Genomic DNA, 23,145 nt, shown 5'->3' with positions numbered 1-23,145 from the left:
ACACACACCCATACAATGCACACCACCCTGCGATGTTTTTCAGAAACCTATCCTACATTGCCACTGCATGTTCCCTGACCTCCCCATGCTGACCACCCCGCGGTGCTTTTCTCCATCCTACATTGCCACTCACTGCCTATCCTAATTCAGACCATCCGATTCACACCACCCCGTGATGTTTTTCTCACTCCTACTAGTGAATGTAATGTAACACACACCCATAAAATGCCCCCCACCCAGTGATGTTTTTCTCACTCCTACTAGTGAATGTAATGTAACACACACACATACAATGCGCACCACCCCGTGATGTTTTTCTCACTCCTACTAGTGAATGTAATGTAACACACACCCATACAATGCGCACCACCCCGCGATGTTTTTCAGAAACCTATCCTACATTACCACTGCATGTTCCCTGACGTCCCAATGCTGACCAGCCTGCGGTGCTTTTCTCCATCCTACATTGCCACTCACTGCCTATCCTAATTCAGACCCTCCGATTCACACCACCCCGTGATGTTTTTCTCACTCCTACTAGTGAATGTAATTTAACACACACCCATACAATGCGCACCACCCCATGATGTTTTTCTCACGCCTACTAGTGAATGTAATGTAACACACACCCATACAATGCGCACCACCCCGCGAAGTTTTTCAGAAACCTATCCTACATTGCCACTACATGTTCCCTGACCTCCCCATGCTGACCACCCCGCCGTGCTTTTCTCCATCCTACATTGCCACTCACTGCCTATCCTAATTCAGACCCTCCGATTCACACCACCCCGTGATGTTTTTCTCACTCCTTCTAGTGAATGTAATGTAACACACACCCATACAACGCGCACCACCCCGTGATGTTTTTCTCACTCCTACTAGTGAATGTAATGTAACACACACCCAAACAATGCGCCCCACCCCGCGATGTTTTTCAGAAACCTATCCTACATTGCCACTGCATGTTCCCTAACCTCCCCATGCAGACCACCCCGCGGTGCTTTTCTCCATCCTACATTGCCACTCACTGCCTATCCTAATTCAGACCCTCCGATTCACACCACCCCGTGATGTTTTTCTCACTCCTACTAGTGAACGTAATGTAACACACACCCATATAATGCACACCACCCCGTGATGTTTTTCTCACTCCTACTAGTGAATGTAATGTAACACACACCCATACAATGTGCACCACCCCGCGATATTTTTCAGAAACCTATCCTACATTGCCACTGCATGTTCCCTGACCTCCCCATGCTGACCACCCCGTGGTGCTTTTCTCCATCCTACATTGTTACTCACTGCCTATCCTAATTCAGACCCTATGATTCACACCACCCTGTGATGTTTTTCTCACTCCTACTAGTGAAGGTAATGTTACACACCCATACAATGCGCACAACCCCGCGATGTTTTTCAGAAACCTATCCTACATTGCCACTGCATGTTCCCTGACCTCCCCATGCTGACCACCCCGTGGTGCTTTTCTCCATCCTACATTGCCACTCACTGCCTATCCTAATTCAGACCCTCCGATTCACACCACCCCGTGATTTTTTTCTCACTCCTACTAGTGAATGTAATGTAACACACACCCATACAATGCAAACCACCCCGTGATGTTTTTCTCACTCCTACTAGTGAATGTAATGTAACACACACCCATATAATGCGCACCACCCCGCGTTGTTTTTCAGAAACCTATCCTACATTGCCACTGCATGTTCCCTGACCTCCCCATGCTGACCACCCCGCGGTGCTTTTCTCCATCCTACATTGCCACTCACTGCCTATCCTAATTCAGACCCTCTGATTCACACCACCCCGTGATGTTTTTCTCACTGCTACTAGTGAATGTAATGTAACACACACCCATACAACGCGCACCACCCCGTGATGTTTTTCTCACTCCGACTAGTGAATGGAATGTAACACACACCCATACAATGCGCACCACCCCGCGATGTTTTTCAGAAACCTATCCTACATTGCCACTGCATGTTCCCTGACCTCCAAATGCTGACCACCCCGCGGTGCTTTTCTCCATCCTACATTGCCACTCACTGCCTATCCTAATTCAGACCCTCTGATTCACACCACCCCGTGATGTTTTTCTCACTGCTACTAGTGAATGTAATGTAACACACACCCATACAACGCGCACCACCTCGTGATGCTTTTCTCACACCTACTAGTGAATGTAATGTAACACACACCCATACAATGAGCACCATCCCGTGATGTTTTTCTCACTCCTACTAGTGAATGTAATGTAACACACACCCATACAATGCGCACCACCCCGTGAGGTTTTTCTCACTCCTACTAGTGAATGTAATGTAACACACACCCATACAATGCGCATCACCCCGCGATGGTTTTCAGAAACCTATCCTACATTGCCACTGCATGTTCCCTGACCTCCCCATGCTGACCAGCCTGCGGTGCTTTTCTCCATCCTACATTGCCACCAACTGCCTATACTAATTCAGACCTTCCGATTCACACCACCCCGTGATGTTTTTCTCACTCCTACTAGTGAATGTAATGTAACACACACCCATACAATGCGCACCACCCCATGATGTTTTTCTCACTCCTACTAGTGAATGTAATGTAACACACACCCATACAATGCGCACCACCCCGCGATGTTTTTCAGAAACCTATCCTACATTGCCACTACATGTTCCCTGACCTCCCCATGATGACCACCCCGCCGTGCTTTTCTCCATCCTACATTGCCACTCACTGCCTATCCTAATTCAGACCCTCCGATTCACACCACCCCGTGATGTTTTTCTCACTCCTACTAGTGAATGTAATGTAACACACACCCATACAATGCGCACCACCCCGTGATGTTTTTCTCACTCCTACTAGTGAATGTAATGTAACACACACCCATACAATGCGCACCACCCCGCGATGTTTTTCAGAAACCTATCCTACATTGCCACTGCATGTTTCGTGACCTCCCCATGCTGACCACCCCGCGGTGCTTTTCTCCATCCTACATTGCCACTCACTGCCTATCCTAATTCAGACCCTCCGATTCACACCACCCCGTGATGTTTTTCTCACTCCTACTAGTGAACGTAATGTAACACACACCCATACAATGTGCACCACCCCGTGATGTTTTTCTCACTCCTACTAGTGAATGTAATGTAACACACACCCATACAATGCGCACCACCCCGCGATATTTTTCAGAAACCTATCCTACATTGCCCCTGCATGTTCCCTGACCTCCCCATGCTGACCACCCCGCGTTGCTTTTCTCCATCCTACATTGCCACTCACTGCCTATCCTAATTCAGACACTCCGATTCACACCACCCCGTGATGTTTTTCTCACTCCTACTAGTGAATGTAATGTAACACACACCCATACAATGCGCACCACCCCGTGATGTTTTTCTCACTCCTACTAGTGAATGTAATGTTACACACCCATACAATGCGCACCACCACGCGATGTTTTTCAGAGACCTATCCTACATTGCCACTGCATGTTTCCTAAACTCCTCATGCTGACCAACCCGTGGTGCTTTTCTCCATCCTACATTGCCACTCACTGCCTATCCTAATTCAGACCCTATGATTCACACCACCCCGTGATGTTTTTCTCACTCCTACTAGTGAATGTAATGTTACACACCCATACAATGCGCACCACCCCGCGATGTTTTTCAGAGACCTATCCTACATTGCCACTGCATGTTCCCTGACCTCCCCGTGCTGACCACCCCGTGGTGCTTTTCTCCATCCTACATTGCCACTCACTGCCTATCCTAATTCAGACCCTCTGATTCACACCACACCGTGATGTTTTTCTCACTCCTACTAGTGAATGTAATGTTACACACCCATACAATGCGCACCACCCCGCGATGTTTTTCAGAGACCTATCCTACATTGCCACTGCATGTTTCCTGACCTCCCCATGCTGACCAGCCTGTGGTGCTTTTCTCCATCCTACATTGCCACTCACTGCCTATCCTAATTCAGACCCTATGATTCACACCACCCTGTGATGTTTTTCTCACTCCTACTAGTGAAGGTAATGTTACACACCCATACAATGCGCACAACCTCGCGATGTTTTTCAGAAACCTATCCTACATTGCCACTGTATGTTTACTCACCTCCCCATGCTGACCACCCCGTGGTGCTTTTCTCCATCCTACATTGCCACTCACTGCCTATCCTAATTCAGACCCTCCGATTCACACCACCCCGTGATTTTTTTCTCACTCCTACTAGTGAATGTAATGTAACACACACCCATACAATGCACACCACCCCGTGATGTTTTTCTCACTCCTACTAGTGAATGAAATGTAACACACACCCATATAATGTGCACCACCCCGCGATGTTTTTCAGAAACCTATCCTACATTGCCACTGCATGTTCCCTGACTTCCCCATGCTGACCACCCCGCGGTGCTTTTCTCCATCCTACATTGCCACTCACTGCCTATCCTAATTCAGACCCTCCGATTCACACCACCCCGTGATGTTTTTCTCACTGCTACTAGTGAATGTAATGTAACACACACCCATACAACGCGCACCACCCCGTGATGTTTTTCTCACTCCGACTAGTGAATGTAATGTAACACACACCCATACAATGCGCACCACCCTGCGATGTTTTTCAGAAACCTATCCTACATTGCCACTGCATGTTCCCTGACCTCCAAATGCTGACCACCACGCGGTGCTTTTCTCCATCCTACATTGCCACTCACTGCCTATCCTAATTCAGACCCTCCGATTCACACCACCCCGTGATGTTTTTCTCACACCTACTAGTGAATGTAATGTAACACACACCCATACAATGAGCACTACCCCGTGATGTTTTTCTCACTCCTACTAGTGAATGTAATGTAACACACACCCATACAATGCGCACCACCCCGTGATGTTTTTCTCACTCCTACTAGTGAATGTAATGTAACACACACCCATACAATGCGCACCACCCTGCGATGTTTTTCAGAAGCCTATCCTACATTGCCACTGCATGTTCCCTGACCTCCCCATGCTGACCACCCCGCGGTGCTTTTCTCCATCCTACATTGCCACTCACTGCCTATCCTAATTCAGACCATCCGATTCACACCACCCCGTGATTTTTTCTCACTCCTACTAGTGAATGTAATGTAACACACACCCATAAAATGCCCCCCACCCAGTGATGTTTTTCTCACTCCTACTAGTGAATGTAATGTAACACACACCCATACAATGTGCACCACCCCGTGATGTTTTTCTCACTCCTACTAGTGAATGTAATGTAACACACACCCATACAATGCGCACCACCCCGCGATGTTTTTCAGAAACCTATCCTACATTACCACTGCATGTTCCCTGACGTCCCCATGCTGACCAGCCTGCGGTGCTTTTCTCCATCCTACATTGCCACTCACTGCCTATCCTAATTCAGACCCTCCGATTCACACCACCCCGTGATGTTTTTCTCACTCCTACTAGTGAACGTAATGTAACACACACCCATACAATGCGCACCACCCCGTGATGTTTTTCTCACTCCTACTAGTGAATGTAATGTAACACACACCCATACAATGTGCACCACCCCGCGATATTTTTCAGAAACCTATCCTACATTGCCACTGCATGTTCCCTGACCTCCCCATGCTGACCACCCCGTGGTGCTTTTCTCCATCCTACATTGTTACTCACTGCCTATCCTAATTCAGACCCTATGATTCACACCACCCTGTGATGTTTTTCTCACTTCTACAAGTGAAGGTAATGTTACACACCCATACAATGCGCACAACCCCGCGATGTTTTTCAGAAACCTATCCTACATTGCCACTGTATGTTTTCTGACCTCCCCATGCTGACCACCCCGTGGTGCTTTTCTCCATCCTACATTGCCACTCACTGCCTATCCTAATTCAGACCCTCCGATTCACACCACCCCGTGATTTTTTTCTCACTCCTACTAGTGAATGTAATGTAACACACACACCCATGCAATGCACACCACCCCGTGATGTTTTTCTCACTCCTACTAGTGAATGTAATGTAACACACACCCATATAATGCGCACCACCCCGCGTTGTTTTTCAGAAACCTATCCTACATTGCCACTGCATGTTCCCTGACCTCCCCATGCTGACCACCCCGCGGTGCTTTTCTCCATCCTACATTGCCACTCACTGCCTATCCTAATTCAGACCCTCTGATTCACACCACCCCATGATGTTTTTCTCACTGCTACTAGTGAATGTAATGTAACACACACCCATACAACGCGCACCACCCCGTGATGTTTTTCTCACTCCGACTAGTGAATGGAATGTAACACACACCCATACAATGCGCACCACCCCGCGATGTTTTTCAGAAACCTATCCTACATTGCCACTGCATGTTCCCTGACCTCCAAATGCTGACCACCCCGCGGTGCTTTTCTCCATCCTACATTGCCACTCACTGCCTATCCTAATTCAGACCCTCTGATTCACACCACCCCGTGATGTTTTTCTCACTGCTACTAGTGAATGTAATGTAACACACACCCATACAACGCGCACCACCCCGTGATGTTTTTCTCACACCTACTAGTGAATGTAATGTAACACACACCCATACAATGAGCACCACCCCGTGATGTTTTTCTCACTCCTACTAGTGAATGTAATGTAACACACACCCATACAATGCGCACCACCCCGTGATGTTTTTCTCACTCCTACTAGTGAATGTAATGTAACACAAACCCATACAATGCGCATCACCCCGCGATGGTTTTCAGAAACCTATCCTACATTGCCACTGCATGTTCCCTGACCTCCCCATGCTGACCAGCCTGCGGTGCTTTTCTCCATCCTACATTGCCACCAACTGCCTATCCTAATTCAGACCCTCCGATTCACACCACCCCGTGATGTTTTTCTCACTCCTACTAGTGAATGTAATGTAACACACACCCATACAATGCGCACCACCCCGTGATGTTTTTCTCACTCCTACTAGTGAATGTAATGTAACACACACACATACAATGCGCACCACCCCGCGATGTTTTTCAGAAACCTATCCTACATTGCCACTGCATGTTCTGTGACCTCCCCATGCTGACCACCCCGCGCTGCTTTTCTCCATCCTACATTGCCACTCACTGCCTATCCTAATTCAGACCCTCTGATTCACACCACCCCGTGATGTTTTTCTCACTCCTACTAGTGAACGTAATGTAACACACACCCATACAATGTGCACCACCCCGTGATGTTTTTCTCACTCCTACTAGTGAATGTAATGTAACACACACCCATACAATGCGCACCACCCCGCGATATTTTTCAGAAACCTATCCTACATTGCCCCTGCATGTTCCCTGACCTCCCCATGCTGACCACCCCGCGTTGCTTTTCTCCATCCTACATTGCCACACACTGCCTATCCTAATTCAGACCCTCCGATTCACACCACCCCGTGATGTTTTTCTCACTCCTACTAGTGAATGTAATGTAACACACACGCATACAATGCGAACCACCCCGTGATGTTTTTCTCACTCCTACTAGTGAATGTAATGTAACACACACCCATACAATGGGCACCACCCCGTGATGTTTTTCTCACTCCTACTAGTGAATGTAATGTTACACACCCGCACAATGCGCACCACCACGCGATGTTTTTCAGAGACCTATCCTACATTGCCACTGCATGTTTCCTGAACTCCTCATGCTGACCAACCCGTGGTGCTTTTCTCCATCCTACATTGCCACTCACTGCCTATCCTAATTCAGACCCTAAGATTCACACCACCCCGTGATATTTTTCTCACTCCTACTAGTGAATGTAATGTTACACACCCATACAATGCGCACCACCCCACGATGTTTTTCAGAGACCTATCCTACATTGCCACTGCATGTTTCCTGACCTCCCCATGCTGACCACCCCGTGGTGCTCTTCTCCATCCTACATTGCCACTCACTGCCTATCCTAATTCAGACCCTATGATTCACACCACCCCGTGATGTTTTTCTCACTCCTACTAGTGAATGTAAAGTTACAGACCCATACAGTGCGCACCACCCCGCGATGTTTTTCACAAACCTATCCTATATTGCCACTGCATGTTTCTTGACCTCCCCATGCTGACCACCCCGTGGAGCTTTTCTCCACACTACATTGCTATTCACTGCCTATCCTAATTCAGACCCTATGATTCACACCACCCCGTGATGTTTTTCTCACTCCTACTAGTGAATGTAATGTTACACACCCATACAATGCGCACCACCCCGTGATGTTTTTCTCACTCCTACTAGTGAATGTAATGTAACACACACCCATATAATGCGCACCACCCCGCGATGTTTTTCAGAAACCTATCCTACATTGCCACTGCATGTTCCCAGACCTCCCCATGCTGACCACCCCGCGGTGCTTTTCTCCATCCTACATTGCCACTCACTGCCTATCCTAATTCAGACCCTCCGATTCACACCACCCCGTGATGTTTTTCTCACTGCTACTAGTGAATGTAATGTAACACACACCCATACAACGCGCACCACCCCGTGATGTTTTTCTCACTCCGACTAGTGAATGTAATGTAACACACACCCATACAATGCGCACCACCCCGCGATGTTTTTCAGAAACCTATCCTACATTGCCACTGCATGTTCCCTGACCTCCAAATGCTGACCACCCCGCGGTGCTTTTCTCCATCCTACATTGCCACTCACTGCCTATCCTAATTCAGACCCTCCGATTCACACCACCCCGTGATGTTTTTCTCACACCTACTAGTGAATGTAATGTAACACACACCCATACAATGAGCACCACCCCGTGATGTTTTTCTCACTCCTACTAGTGAATGTAATGTAACACACACCCATACAATGCGCACCACCCCGTGATATTTTTCTCACTCCTACTAGTGAATGTAATGTAACACACACCCATACAATGCGCACCACCCTGCGATGTTTTTCAGAAACCTATCCTACATTGCCACTGCATGTTCCCTGACCTCCCCATGCTAACCACCCCGCGGTGCTTTTCTCCATCCTACATTGCCACTCACTGCCTATCCTAATTCAGACCATCCGATTCACACCACCCCGTGATGTTTTTCTCACTCCTACTAGTGAATGTAATGTAACACACACCCATAAAATGCCCCCCACCCAGTGATGTTTTTCTCATTCCTACTAGTGAATGTAATGTAACACACACCCATACAATTCGCACCACCCCGTGATGTTTTTCTCACTCCTACTAGTGAATGTAATGTAACACACACCCATACAATGCGCACAACCCCGCGATGTTTTTCAGAAACCTATCCTGCATTACCACTGCATGTTCCCTGACCTCCCCATGCTGACCAGCCTGCGGTGCTTTTCTCCATCCTACATTGCCACTAACTGCCTATCCTAATTCAGACCCTCCGATTCACACCACCCCGTGATGTTTTTCTCACTCCTACTAGTGAATGTAAAGTTACAGACCCATACAATGCGCACCACCCCGCGATGTTTTTCACAAACCTATCCTACATTGCCACTGCATGTTTCTTGACCTCCCCATGCTGACCAACCCGTGGAGCTTTTCTCCACACTACATTGCTATTCACTGCCTATCCTAATTCAGACCCTATGATTCACACCACCCCGTGATGTTTTTCTCACTCCTACTAGTGAATGTAATGTTACACACCCATACAATGCGCACCACCCCGCGATGTTTTGCAGAGACCTATCCTACATTGCCACTGCATGTTTCCTGACCTCCCCATGCTGACCAGCCTGTGGTGCTTTTCTCCATCCTACCTTGCCACTCACTGCCTATGCTAATTCAGACCCTATGATTCACACCAACCCGTCATGTTTTTCTCACTCCTACTAGTGAATGTAATGTTACACACCCATACAATGCGCACCACCCCGCGATGTTTTGCAGAGACCTATCCTACATTGCCACTGCATGTTTCCTGACCTCCCCTTGCTGACCACCCCGTGGTGCTTTTCTCCATCCTACATTGCCACTCACTGCCTATCCTAATTCAGACCCTATGATTCACACCACCCTGTGATGTTTTTCTCACTCCTACTAGTGAAGGTAATGTTACACACCCATACAATGGGCACAACCTCGCGATGTTTTTCAGAAACCTATCCTACATTGCCACTGTATGTTTACTCACCTCCCCATGCTGACCACCCCGTGGTGCTTTTCTCCATCCTACATTGCCACTCACTGCCTATCCTAATTCAGACCCTCCGATTCACACCACCCCGTGATTTTTTTCTCACTCCTACTAGTGAATGTAATGTAACACACACCCATAAAATGCCCCCCACCCAGTGATGTTTTTCTCACTCCTACTAGTGAATGTAATGTAACACACACCCATACAATGCGCACCACCCCGTGATGTTTTTCTCACTCCTACTAGTGAATGTAATGTAACACACACCCATACAATGCGCACCACCCCGCGATGTTTTTCAGAAACCTATCCTACATTACCACTGCATGTTCCCTGACGTCCCCATGCTGACCAGCCTGCGGTGCTTTTCTCCATCCTACATTGCCACTCACTGCCTATCCTAATTCAGACCCTCCGATTCACACCACCCCGTGATGTTTTTCTCACTGCTACTAGTGAACGTAATGTAACACACACCCATACAATGCGCACCACCCCGTGATGTTTTTCTCACTCCTACTAGTGAATGTAATGTAACACACACCCATACAATGTGCACCATCCCGCGATATTTTTCAGAAACCTATCCTACATTGCCACTGCATGTTCCCTGACCTCCCCATGCTGACCACCCCGTGGTGCTTTTCTCCATCCTACATTGTTACTCACTGCCTATCCTAATTCAGACCCTATGATTCACACCACCCTGTGATGTTTTTCTCACTTCTACAAGTGAAGGTAATGTTACACACCCATACAATGCGCACAACCCCGCGATGTTTTTCAGAAACCTATCCTACATTGCCACTGTATGTTTTCTGACCTCCCCATGCTGACCACCCCGTGGTGCTTTTCTCCATCCTACATTGCCACTCACTGCCTATCCTAATTCAGACCCTCCGATTCACACCACCCCGTGATTTTTTTCTCACTCCTACTAGTGAATGTAATGTAACACACACCCATGCAATGCACACCACCCCGTGATGTTTTTCTCACTCCTACTAGTGAATGTAATGTAACACACACCCATATAATGCGCACCACCCCGCGTTGTTTTTCAGAAACCTATCCTACATTGCCACTGCATGTTCCCTGACCTCCCCATGCTGACCACCCCGCGGTGCTTTTCTCCATCCTACATTGCCACTCACTGCCTATCCTAATTCAGACCCTCTGATTCACACCACCCCATGATGTTTTTCTCACTGCTACTAGTGAATGTAATGTAACACACACCCATACAACGCGCACCACACCGTGATGTTTTTCTCACTCCGACTAGTGAATGGAATGTAACACACACCCATACCATGCGCACCACCCCGCGATGTTTTTCAGAAACCTATCCTACATTGCCACTGCATGTTCCCTGACCTCCAAATGCTGACCACCCCGCGGTGCTTTTCTCCATCCTACATTGCCACTCACTGCCTATCCTAATTCAGACCCTCTGATTCACACCACCCCGTGATGTTTTTCTCACTGCTACTAGTGAATGTAATGTAACACACACCCATACAACGCGCACCACCCCGTGATGTTTTTCTCACACCTACTAGTGAATGTAATGTAACACACACCCATACAATGAGCACCACCCCGTGATGTTTTTCTCACTCCTACTAGTGAATGTAATGTAACACACACCCATACAATGCGCACCACCCCGTGATGTTTTTCTCACTCCTACTATTGAATGTAATGTAACACACACCCATACAATGCGCATCACCCCGCGATGGTTTTCAGAAACCTATCCTACATTGCCACTGCATGTTCCCTGACCTCCCCATGCTGACCAGCCTGCGGTGCTTTTCTCCATCCTACATTGCCACCAACTGCCTATCCTAATTCAGACCCTCCGATTCACACCACCCCGTGATGTTTTTCTCACTCCTACTAGTGAATGTAATGTAACACACACCCATACAATGCGCACCACCCCATGATGTTTTTCTCACTCCTACTAGTGAATGTAATGTAACACACACCCATACAATACACCACCCCGCGATGTTTTTCAGAAACCTATCCTACATTGCCACTCCATGTTCCCTGACCTCCCCATGATGACCACCCCGCCGTGCTTTTCTCCATCCTACATTGCCACTCACTGCCTATCCTAATTCAGACCCTCCGATTCACACCACCCCGTGATGTTTTTCTCACTCCTACTAGTGAATGTAATGTAACACACACCCATACAATGCGCACCACCCCGTGATATTTTTCTCACTCCTACTAGTGAATGTAATGTTACACACCCATACAATGCGCACCACCCCACGATGTTTTTCAGAGACCTATCCTACATTGCCACTGCATGTTTCCTGACCTCCCCATGCTGACCACCCCGTGGTGCTCTTCTCCATCCTACATTGCCACTCACTGCCTATCCTAATTCAGACCCTATGATTCACACCACCCCGTGATGTTTTTCTCACTCCTACTAGTGAATGTAAAGTTACAGACCCATACAGTGCGCACCACCCCGCGATGTTTTTCACAAACCTATCCTACATTGCCACTGCATGTTTCTTGACCTCCCCATGCTGACCACCCCGTGGAGCTTTTCTCCACACTACATTGCTATTCACTGCCTATCCTAATTCAGACCCTATGATTCACACCACCCCGTGATGTTTTTCTCACTCCTACTAGTGAATGTAATGTTACACACCCATACAATGCGCACCACCCCGTGATGTTTTTCTCACTCCTACTAGTGAATGTAATGTAACACACACCCATATAATGCGCACCACCCCGCGATGTTTTTCAGAAACCTATCCTACATTGCCACTGCATGTTCCCAGACCTCCCCATGCTGACCACCCCGCGGTGCTTTTCTCCATCCTACATTGCCACTCACTGCCTATCCTAATTCAGACCCTCCGATTCACACCACCCCGTGATGTTTTTCTCACTGCTACTAGTGAATGTAATGTAACACACACCCATACAACGCGCACCACCCCGTGATGTTTTTCTCACTCCGACTAGTGAATGTAATGTAACACACACCCATACAATGCGCACCACCCCGCGATGTTTTTCAGAAACCTATCCTACATTGCCACTGCATGTTCCCTGACCTCCAAATGCTGACCACCCCGCGGTGCTTTTCTCCATCCTACATTGCCACTCACTGCCTATCCTAATTCAGACCCTCCGATTCACACCACCCCGTGATGTTTTTCTCACACCTACTAGTGAATGTAATGTAACACACACCCATACAATGAGCACCACCCCGTGATGTTTTTCTCACTCCTACTAGTGAATGTAATGTAACACACACCCATACAATGCGCACCACCCCGTGATATTTTTCTCACTCCTACTAGTGAATGTAATGTAACACACACCCATACAATGCGCACCACCCTGCGATGTTTTTCAGAAACCTATCCTACATTGCCACTGCATGTTCCCTGACCTCCCCATGCTGACCACCCCGCGGTGCTTTTCTCCATCCTACATTGCCACTCACTGCCTATCCTAATTCAGACCATCCGATTCACACCACCCCGTGATGTTTTTCTCACTCCTACTAGTGAATGTAATGTAACACACACCCATAAAATGCCCCCCACCCAGTGATGTTTTTCTCATTCCTACTAGTGAATGTAATGTAACACACACCCATACAATGCGCACCACCCCGTGATGTTTTTCTCACTCCTACTAGTGAATGTAATGTAACACACACCCATACAATGCGCACAACCCCGCGATGTTTTTCAGAAACCTATCCTGCATTACCACTGCATGTTCCCTGACCTCCCCATGCTGACCAGCCTGCGGTGCTTTTCTCCATCCTACATTGCCACTAACTGCCTATCCTAATTCAGACCCTCCGATTCACACCACCCCGTGATGTTTTTCTCACTCCTACTAGTGAATGTAAAGTTACAGACCCATACAATGCGCACCACCCCGCGATGTTTTTCACAAACCTATCCTACATTGCCACTGCATGTTTCTTGACCTCCCCATGCTGACCAACCCGTGGAGCTTTTCTCCACACTACATTGCTATTCACTGCCTATCCTAATTCAGACCCTATGATTCACACCACCCCGTGATGTTTTTCTCACTCCTACTAGTGAATGTAATGTTACACACCCATACAATGCGCACCACACCGCGATGTTTTGCAGAGACCTATCCTACATTGCCACTGCATGTTTCCTGACCTCCCCATGCTGACCAGCCTGTGGTGCTTTTCTCCATCCTACCTTGCCACTCACTGCCTATGCTAATTCAGACCCTATGATTCACACCAACCCGTCATGTTTTTCTCACTCCTACTAGTGAATGTAATGTTACACACCCATACAATGCGCACCACCCCGCGATGTTTTGCAGAGACCTATCCTACATTGCCACTGCATGTTTCCTGACCTCCCCATGCTGACCACCCCGTGGTGCTTTTCTCCATCCTACATTGCCACTCACTGCCTATCCTAATTCAGACCCTATGATTCACACCACCCTGTGATGTTTTTCTCACTCCTACTAGTGAAGGTAATGTTACACACCCATACAATGGGCACAACCTCGCGATGTTTTTCAGAAACCTATCCTACATTGCCACTGTATGTTTACTCACCTCCCCATGCTGACCACCCCGTGGTGCTTTTCTCCATCCTACATTGCCACTCACTGCCTATCCTAATTCAGACCCTCCGATTCACACCACCCCGTGATTTTTTTCTCACTCCTACTAGTGAATGTAATGTAACACACACCCATGAAATGCCCCCCACCCAGTGATGTTTTTCTCACTCCTACTAGTGAATGTAATGTAACACACACCCATACAATGCGCACCACCCCGTGATGTTTTTCTCACTCCTACTAGTGAATGTAATGTAACACACACCCATACAATGCGCACCACCCCGCGATGTTTTTCAGAAACCTATCCTACATTACCACTGCATGTTCCCTGACGTCCCCATGCTGACCAGCCTGCGGTGCTTTTCTCCATCCTACATTGCCACTCACTGCCTATCCTAATTCAGACCCTCCGATTCACACCACCCCGTGATGTTTTTCTCACTGCTACTAGTGAACGTAATGTAACACACACCCATACAATGCGCACCACCCGGTGATGTTTTTCTCACTCCTACTAGTGAATGTAATGTAACACACACCCATACAATGTGCACCATCCCGCGATATTTTTCAGAAACCTATCCTACATTGCCACTGCATGTTCCCTGACCTCCCCATGCTGACCACCCCGTGGTGCTTTTCTCCATCCTACATTGTTACTCACTGCCTATCCTAATTCAGACCCTATGATTCACACCACCCTGTGATGTTTTTCTCACTTCTACAAGTGAAGGTAATGTTACACACCCATACAATGCGCACAACCCCGCGATGTTTTTCAGAAACCTATCCTACATTGCCACTGTATGTTTTCTGACCTCCCCATGCTGACCACCCCGTGGTGCTTTTCTCCATCCTACATTGCCACTCACTGCCTATCCTAATTCAGACCCTCCGATTCACACCACCCCGTGATTTTTTTCTCACTCCTACTAGTGAATGTAATGTAACACACACCCATGCAATGCACACCACCCCGTGATGTTTTTCTCACTCCTACTAGTGAATGTAATGTAACACACACCCATATAATGCGCACCACCCCGCGTTGTTTTTCAGAAACCTATCCTACATTGCCACTGCATGTTCCCTGACCTCCCCATGCTGACCACCCCGTGGTGCTTTTCTCCATCCTACATTGTTACTCACTGCCTATCCTAATTCAGACCCTATGATTCACACCACCCTGTGATGTTTTTCTCACTTCTACAAGTGAAGGTAATGTTACACACCCATACAATGCGCACAACCCCGCGATGTTTTTCAGAAACCTATCCTACATTGCCACTGTATGTTTTCTGACCTCCCCATGCTGACCACCCCGTGGTGCTTTTCTCCATCCTACATTGCCACTCACTGCCTATCCTAATTCAGACCCTCCGATTCACACCACCCCGTGATTTTTTTCTCACTCCTACTAGTGAATGTAATGTAACACACACCCATGCAATGCACACCACCCCGTGATGTTTTTCTCACTCCTACTAGTGAATGTAATGTAACACACACCCATATAATGCGCACCACCCCGCGTTGTTTTTCAGAAACCTATCCTACATTGCCACTGCATGTTCCCTGACCTCCCCATGCTGACCACCCCGCGGTGCTTTTCTCCATCCTACATTGCCACTCACTGCCTATCCTAATTCAGACCCTCTGATTCACACCACCCCATGATGTTTTTCTCACTGCTACTAGTGAATGTAATGTAACACACACCCATACAACGCGCACCACCCCGTGATGTTTTTCTCACTCCGACTAGTGAATGGAATGTAACACACACCCATACAATGCGCACCACCCCGCGATGTTTTTCAGAAACCTATCCTACATTGCCACTGCATGTTCCCTGACCTCCAAATGCTGACCACCCCGCGGTGCTTTTCTCCATCCTACATTGCCACTCACTGCCTATCCTAATTCAGACCCTCTGATTCACACCACCCCGTGATGTTTTTCTCACTCCTACTAGTGAATGTAATGTAACACACACCCATGCAATGCACACCACCCCGTGATGTTTTTCTCACACCTACTAGTGAATGTAATGTAACACACACCCATACAATGAGCACCACCCCGTGATGTTTTTCTCACTCCTACTAGTGAATGTAATGTAACACACACCCATACAATGCGCACCACCCCGTGATGTTTTTCTCACTCCTACTATTGAATGTAATGTAACACACACCCATACAATGCGCATCACCCCGCGATGGTTTTCAGAAACCTATCCTACATTGCCACTGCATGTTCCCTGACCTCCCCATGCTGACCAGCCCGCGGTGCTTTTCTCCATCCTACATTGCCACCAACTGCCTATCCTAATTCAGACCCTCCGATTCACACCACCCCGTGATGTTTTTCTCACTCCTACTAGTGAATGTAATGTAACACACACCCATACAATGCGCACCACCCCATGATGTTTTTCTCACTCCTACTAGTGAATGTAATGTAACACACACCCATACAATACACCACCCCGCGATGTTTTTCAGAAACCTATCCTACATTGCCACTCCATGTTCCCTGACCTCCCCATGATGACCACCCCGCCGTGCTTTTCTCCATCCTACATTGCCACTCACTGCCTATCCTAATTCAGACCCTCCGATTCACACCACCCCGTGATGTTTTTCTCACTCCTACTAGTGAATGTAATGTAACACACACCCATACAATGCGCACCACCCCGTGATGTTTTTCTCACTCCTACTAGTGAATGTAATGTAACACACACACATACAATGCGCACCACCCCGCGATGTTTTTCAGAAACCTATCCTACATTGCCACTGCATGTTCCGTGACCTCCCCATGCTGACCACCCCGCGGTGCTTTTCTCCATCCTACATTGCCACTCACTGCCTATCCTAATTCAGACCCTCTGATTCACACCACCCCGTGATGTTTTTCTCACTCCTACTAGTGAATGTAATGTAACACACACCCATACAATGCGCACCACCCCGCGATATTTTTCAGAAACCTATCCTACATTGCCCCTGCATATTCCCTGACCTCCCCATGCTGACCACCCCGCGTTGCTTTTCTCCATCCTACATTGCCACACACTGCCTATCCTAATTCAGACCCTCCGATTCACACCACCCCGTGATGTTTTTCTCACTCCTACTAGTGAATGTAATGTAACACACACCCATACAATGCGAACCACCCCGTGATGTTTTTCTCACTCCTACTAGTGAATGTAATGTAACACACACCCATACAATGCGCACCACCCCGCGATGTTTTTCAGAAACCTATCCTACATTGCCACTGCATGTTCCCTGACCTCCCCATGCTGACCACCCCGCGGTGCTTTTCTCCATCCTACATTGCCACTCACTGCCTATCCTAATTCAGACCCTCCGATTCATACCATCCCGGGATGTTTTTCTCACTCCTACTAGTGAATGTAATGTAACACACACCCATACAATGGGCACCACCCCGTGATGTTTTTCTCACTCCTACTAGTGAATGTAATGTTACACACCCGCACAATGCGCACCACCACGCGATGTTTTTCAGAGACCTATCCTACATTGCCACTGCATGTTTCCTGAACTCCTCATGCTGACCAACCCGTGGTGCTTTTCTCCATCCTACATTGCCACTCACTGCCTATCCTAATTCAGACCCTAAGATTCACACCACCCCGTGATATTTTTCTCACTCCTACTAGTGAATGTAATGTTACACACCCATACAATGCGCACCACCCCACGATGTTTTTCAGAGACCTATCCTACATTGCCACTGCATGTTTCCTGACCTCCCCATGCTGACCACCCCGTGGTGCTCTTCTCCATCCTACATTGCCACTCACTGCCTATCCTAATTCAGACCCTATGATTCACACCACCCCGTGATGTTTTTCTCACTCCTACTAGTGAATGTAAAGTTACAGACCCATACAGTGCGCACCACCCCTTGATGTTTTTCACAAACCTATCCTACATTGCCACTGCATGTTTCTTGACCTCCCCATGCTGACCACCCCGTGGAGCTTTTCTCCACACTACATTGCTATTCACTGCCTATCCTAATTCAGACCCTATGATTCACACCACCCCGTGATGTTTTTCTCACTCCTACTAGTGAATGTAATGTTACACACCCATACAATGCGCACCACCCCGTGATGTTTTTCTCACTCCTACTAGTGAATGTAATGTAACACACACCCATATAATGCGCACCACCCCGCGATGTTTTTCAGAAACCTATCCTACATTGCCACTGCATGTTCCCAGACCTCCCCATGCTGACCACCCCGCGGTGCTTTTCTCCATCCTACATTGCCACTCACTGCCTATCCTAATTCAGACCCTCCGATTCACACCACCCCGTGATGTTTTTCTCACTGCTACTAGTGAATGTAATGTAACACACACCCATACAACGCGCACCACCCCGTGATGTTTTTCTCACTCCGACTAGTGAATGTAATGTAACACACACCCATACAATGCGCACCACCCCGCGATGTTTTTCAGAAACCTATCCTACATTGCCACTGCATGTTCCCTGACCTCCAAATGCTGACCACCCCGCGGTGCTTTTCTCCATCCTACATTGCCACTCACTGCCTATCCTAATTCAGACCCTCCGATTCACACCACCCCGTGATGTTTTTCTCACACCTACTAGTGAATGTAATGTAACACACACCCATACAATGAGCACCACCCCGTGATGTTTTTCTCACTCCTACTAGTGAATGTAATGTAACACACACCCATACAATGCGCACCACCCCGTGATATTTTTCTCACTCCTACTAGTGAATGTAATGTAACACACACCCATACAATGCGCACCACCCTGCGTAGTTTTTCAGAAACCTATCCTACATTGCCACTGCATGTTCCCTGACCTCCCCATGCTGACCACCCCGCGGTGCTTTTCTCCATCCTACATTGCCACTCACTGCCTATCCTAATTCAGACCATCCGATTCACACCACCCCGTGATGTTTTTCTCACTCCTACTAGTGAATGTAATGTAACACACACCCATAAAATGCCCCCCACCCAGTGATGTTTTTCTCATTCCTACTAGTGAATGTAATGTAACACACACCCATACAATGCGCACCACCCCGTGATGTTTTTCTCACTCCTACTAGTGAATGTAATGTAACACACACCCATACAATGCGCACCACCCCGCGATGTTTTTCAGAAACCTATCCTGCATTACCACTGCATGTTCCCTGACCTCCCCATGCTGACCAGCCTGCGGTGCTTTTCTCCATCCTACATTGCCACTAACTGCCTATCCTAATTCAGACCCTCCGATTCACACCACCCCGTGATGTTTTTCTCACTCCTACTAGTGAATGTAAAGTTACAGACCCATACAATGCGCACCACCCCGCGATGTTTTTCACAAACCTATCCTACATTGCCACTGCATGTTTCTTGACCTCCCCATGCTGACCACCCCGTGGAGCTTTTCTCCACACTACATTGCTATTCACTGCCTATCCTAATTCAGACCCTATGATTCACACCACCCCGTGATGTTTTTCTCACTCCTACTAGTGAATGTAATGTTACACACCCATACAATGCGCACCACTCCGCGATGTTTTGCAGAGACCTATCCTACATTGCCACTGCATGTTTCCTGACCTCCCCATGCTGACCAGCCTGTGGTGCTTTTCTCCATCCTACCTTGCCACTCACTGCCTATGCTAATTCAGACCCTATGATTCACACCAACCCGTCATGTTTTTCTCACTCCTACTAGTGAATGTAATGTTACACACCCATACAATGCGCACCACCCCGCGATGTTTTGCAGAGACCTATCCTACATTGCCACTGCATGTTTCCTGACCTCCCCATGCTGACCACCCCGTGGTGCTTTTCTCCATCCTACATTGCCACTCACTGCCTATCCTAATTCAGACCCTATGATTCACACCACCCTGTGATGTTTTTCTCACTCCTACTAGTGAAGGTAATGTTACACACCCATACAATGGGCACAACCTCGCGATGTTTTTCAGAAACCTATCCTACATTGCCACTGTATGTTTACTCACCTCCCCATGCTGACCACCCCGTGGTGCTTTTCTCCATCCTACATTGCCACTCACTGCCTATCCTAATTCAGACCCTCCGATTCACACCACCCCGTGATTTTTTTCTCACTCCTACTAGTGAATGTAATGTAACACACACCCATAAAATGCCCCCCACCCAGTGATGTTTTTCTCACTCCTACTAGTGAATGTAATGTAACACACACCCATACAATGCGCACCACCCCGTGATGTTCTCACTCCTACTAGTGAATGTAATGTAACACACACCCATACAATGCGCACCACCCCGCGATGTTTTTCAGAAACCTATCCTACATTACCACTGCATGTTCCCTGACGTCCCCATGCTGACCAGCCTGCGGTGCTTTTCTCCATCCTACATTGCCACTCACTGCCTATCCTAATTCAGACCCTCCGATTCACACCACCCCGTGATGTTTTTCTCACTCCTACTAGTGAACGTAATGTAACACACACCCATACAATGCGCACCACCCCGTGATGTTTTTCTCACTCCTACTAGTGAATGTAATGTAACACATACACATACAATGTGCACCACCCCGCGATATTTTTCAGAAACCTATCCTACATTGCCACTGCATGTTCCCTGACCTCCCCATGCTGACCACCCCGTGGTGCTTTTCTCCATCCTACATTGTTACTCACTGCCTATCCTAATTCAGACCCTATGATTCACACCACCCTGTGATGTTTTTCTCACTTCTACAAGTGAAGGTAATGTTACACACCCATACAATGCGCACAACCCCGCGATGTTTTTCAGAAACCTATCCTACATTGCCACTGTATGTTTTCTGACCTCCCCATGCTGACCACCCCGTGGTGCTTTTCTCCATCCTACATTGCCACTCACTGCCTATCCTAATTCAGACCCTCCGATTCACACCACCCCGTGATTTTTTTCTCACTCCTACTAGTGAATGTAATGTAACACACACCCATGCAATGCACACCACCCCGTGATGTTTTTCTCACTCCTACTAGTGAATGTTATGTAACACACACCCATATAATGCGCACCACCCCGCGTTGTTTTTCAGAAACCTATCCTACATTGCCACTGCATGTTCCCTGACCTCCCCATGCTGACCACCCCGCGGTGCTTTTCTCCATCCTACATTGCCACTCACTGCCTATCCTAATTCAGACCCTCTGATTCACACCACCCCATGATGTTTTTCTCACTGCTACTAGTGAATGTAATGTAACACACACCCATACAACGCGCACCACCCCGTGATGTTTTTCTCACTCCGACTAGTGAATGGAATGTAACACACACCCATACAATGCGCACCACCCCGCGATGTTTTTCAGAAACCTATCCTACATTGCCACTGCATGTTCCCTGACCTCCAAATGCTGACCACCGCGCGGTGCTTTTCTCCATCCTACATTGCCACTCACTGCCTATCCTAATTCAGACCCTCTGATTCACACCACCCCGTGATGTTTTTCTCACTGCTACTAGTGAATGTAATGTAACACACACCCATACAACGCGCACCACCCCGTGATGTTTTTCTCACACCTACTAGTGAATGTAATGTAACACACACCCATACAATGAGCACCACCCCGTGATGTTTTTCTCACTCCTACTAGTGAATGTAATGTAACACACACCCATACAATGCGCACCACCCCGTGATGTTTTTCTCACTCCTACTAGTGAATGTAATGTAACACACACCCATACAATGCGCATCACCCCGCGATGGTTTTCAGAAACCTATCCTACATTGCCACTGCACGTTCCCTGACCTCCCCATGCTGACCAGCCTGCGGTGCTTTTCTCCATCCTACATTGCCACCAACTGCCTATCCTAATTCAGACCCTCCGATTCACACCAGCCCGTGATGTTTTTCTCACTCCTACTAGTGAATGTAATGTAACACACACCCATACAATGCGCACCACCCCATGATGTTTTTCTCACTCCTACTAGTGAATGTAATGTAACACACACCCATACAATACACCACCCAGCGATGTTTTTCAGAAACCTATCCTACATTGCCACTCCATGTTCCCTGACCTCCCCATGATGACCACCCCGCCGTGCTTTTCTCCATCCTACATTGCCACTCACTGCCTATCCTAATTCAGACCCTCCGATTCACACCACCCCGTGATGTTTTTCTCACTCCTACTAGTGAATGTAATGTAACACACACC

The sequence above is a fragment of the Cavia porcellus genome, unplaced genomic scaffold, assembly GCF_034190915.1.
Source record: "Cavia porcellus strain 051 isolate PalLab524CR breed Dunkin Hartley unplaced genomic scaffold, mCavPor4.1 scaffold_25, whole genome shotgun sequence".
NCBI lineage: Eukaryota > Metazoa > Chordata > Mammalia > Rodentia > Caviidae > Cavia > Cavia porcellus.
Note: the sequence above shows the minus strand (reverse complement) of the source record.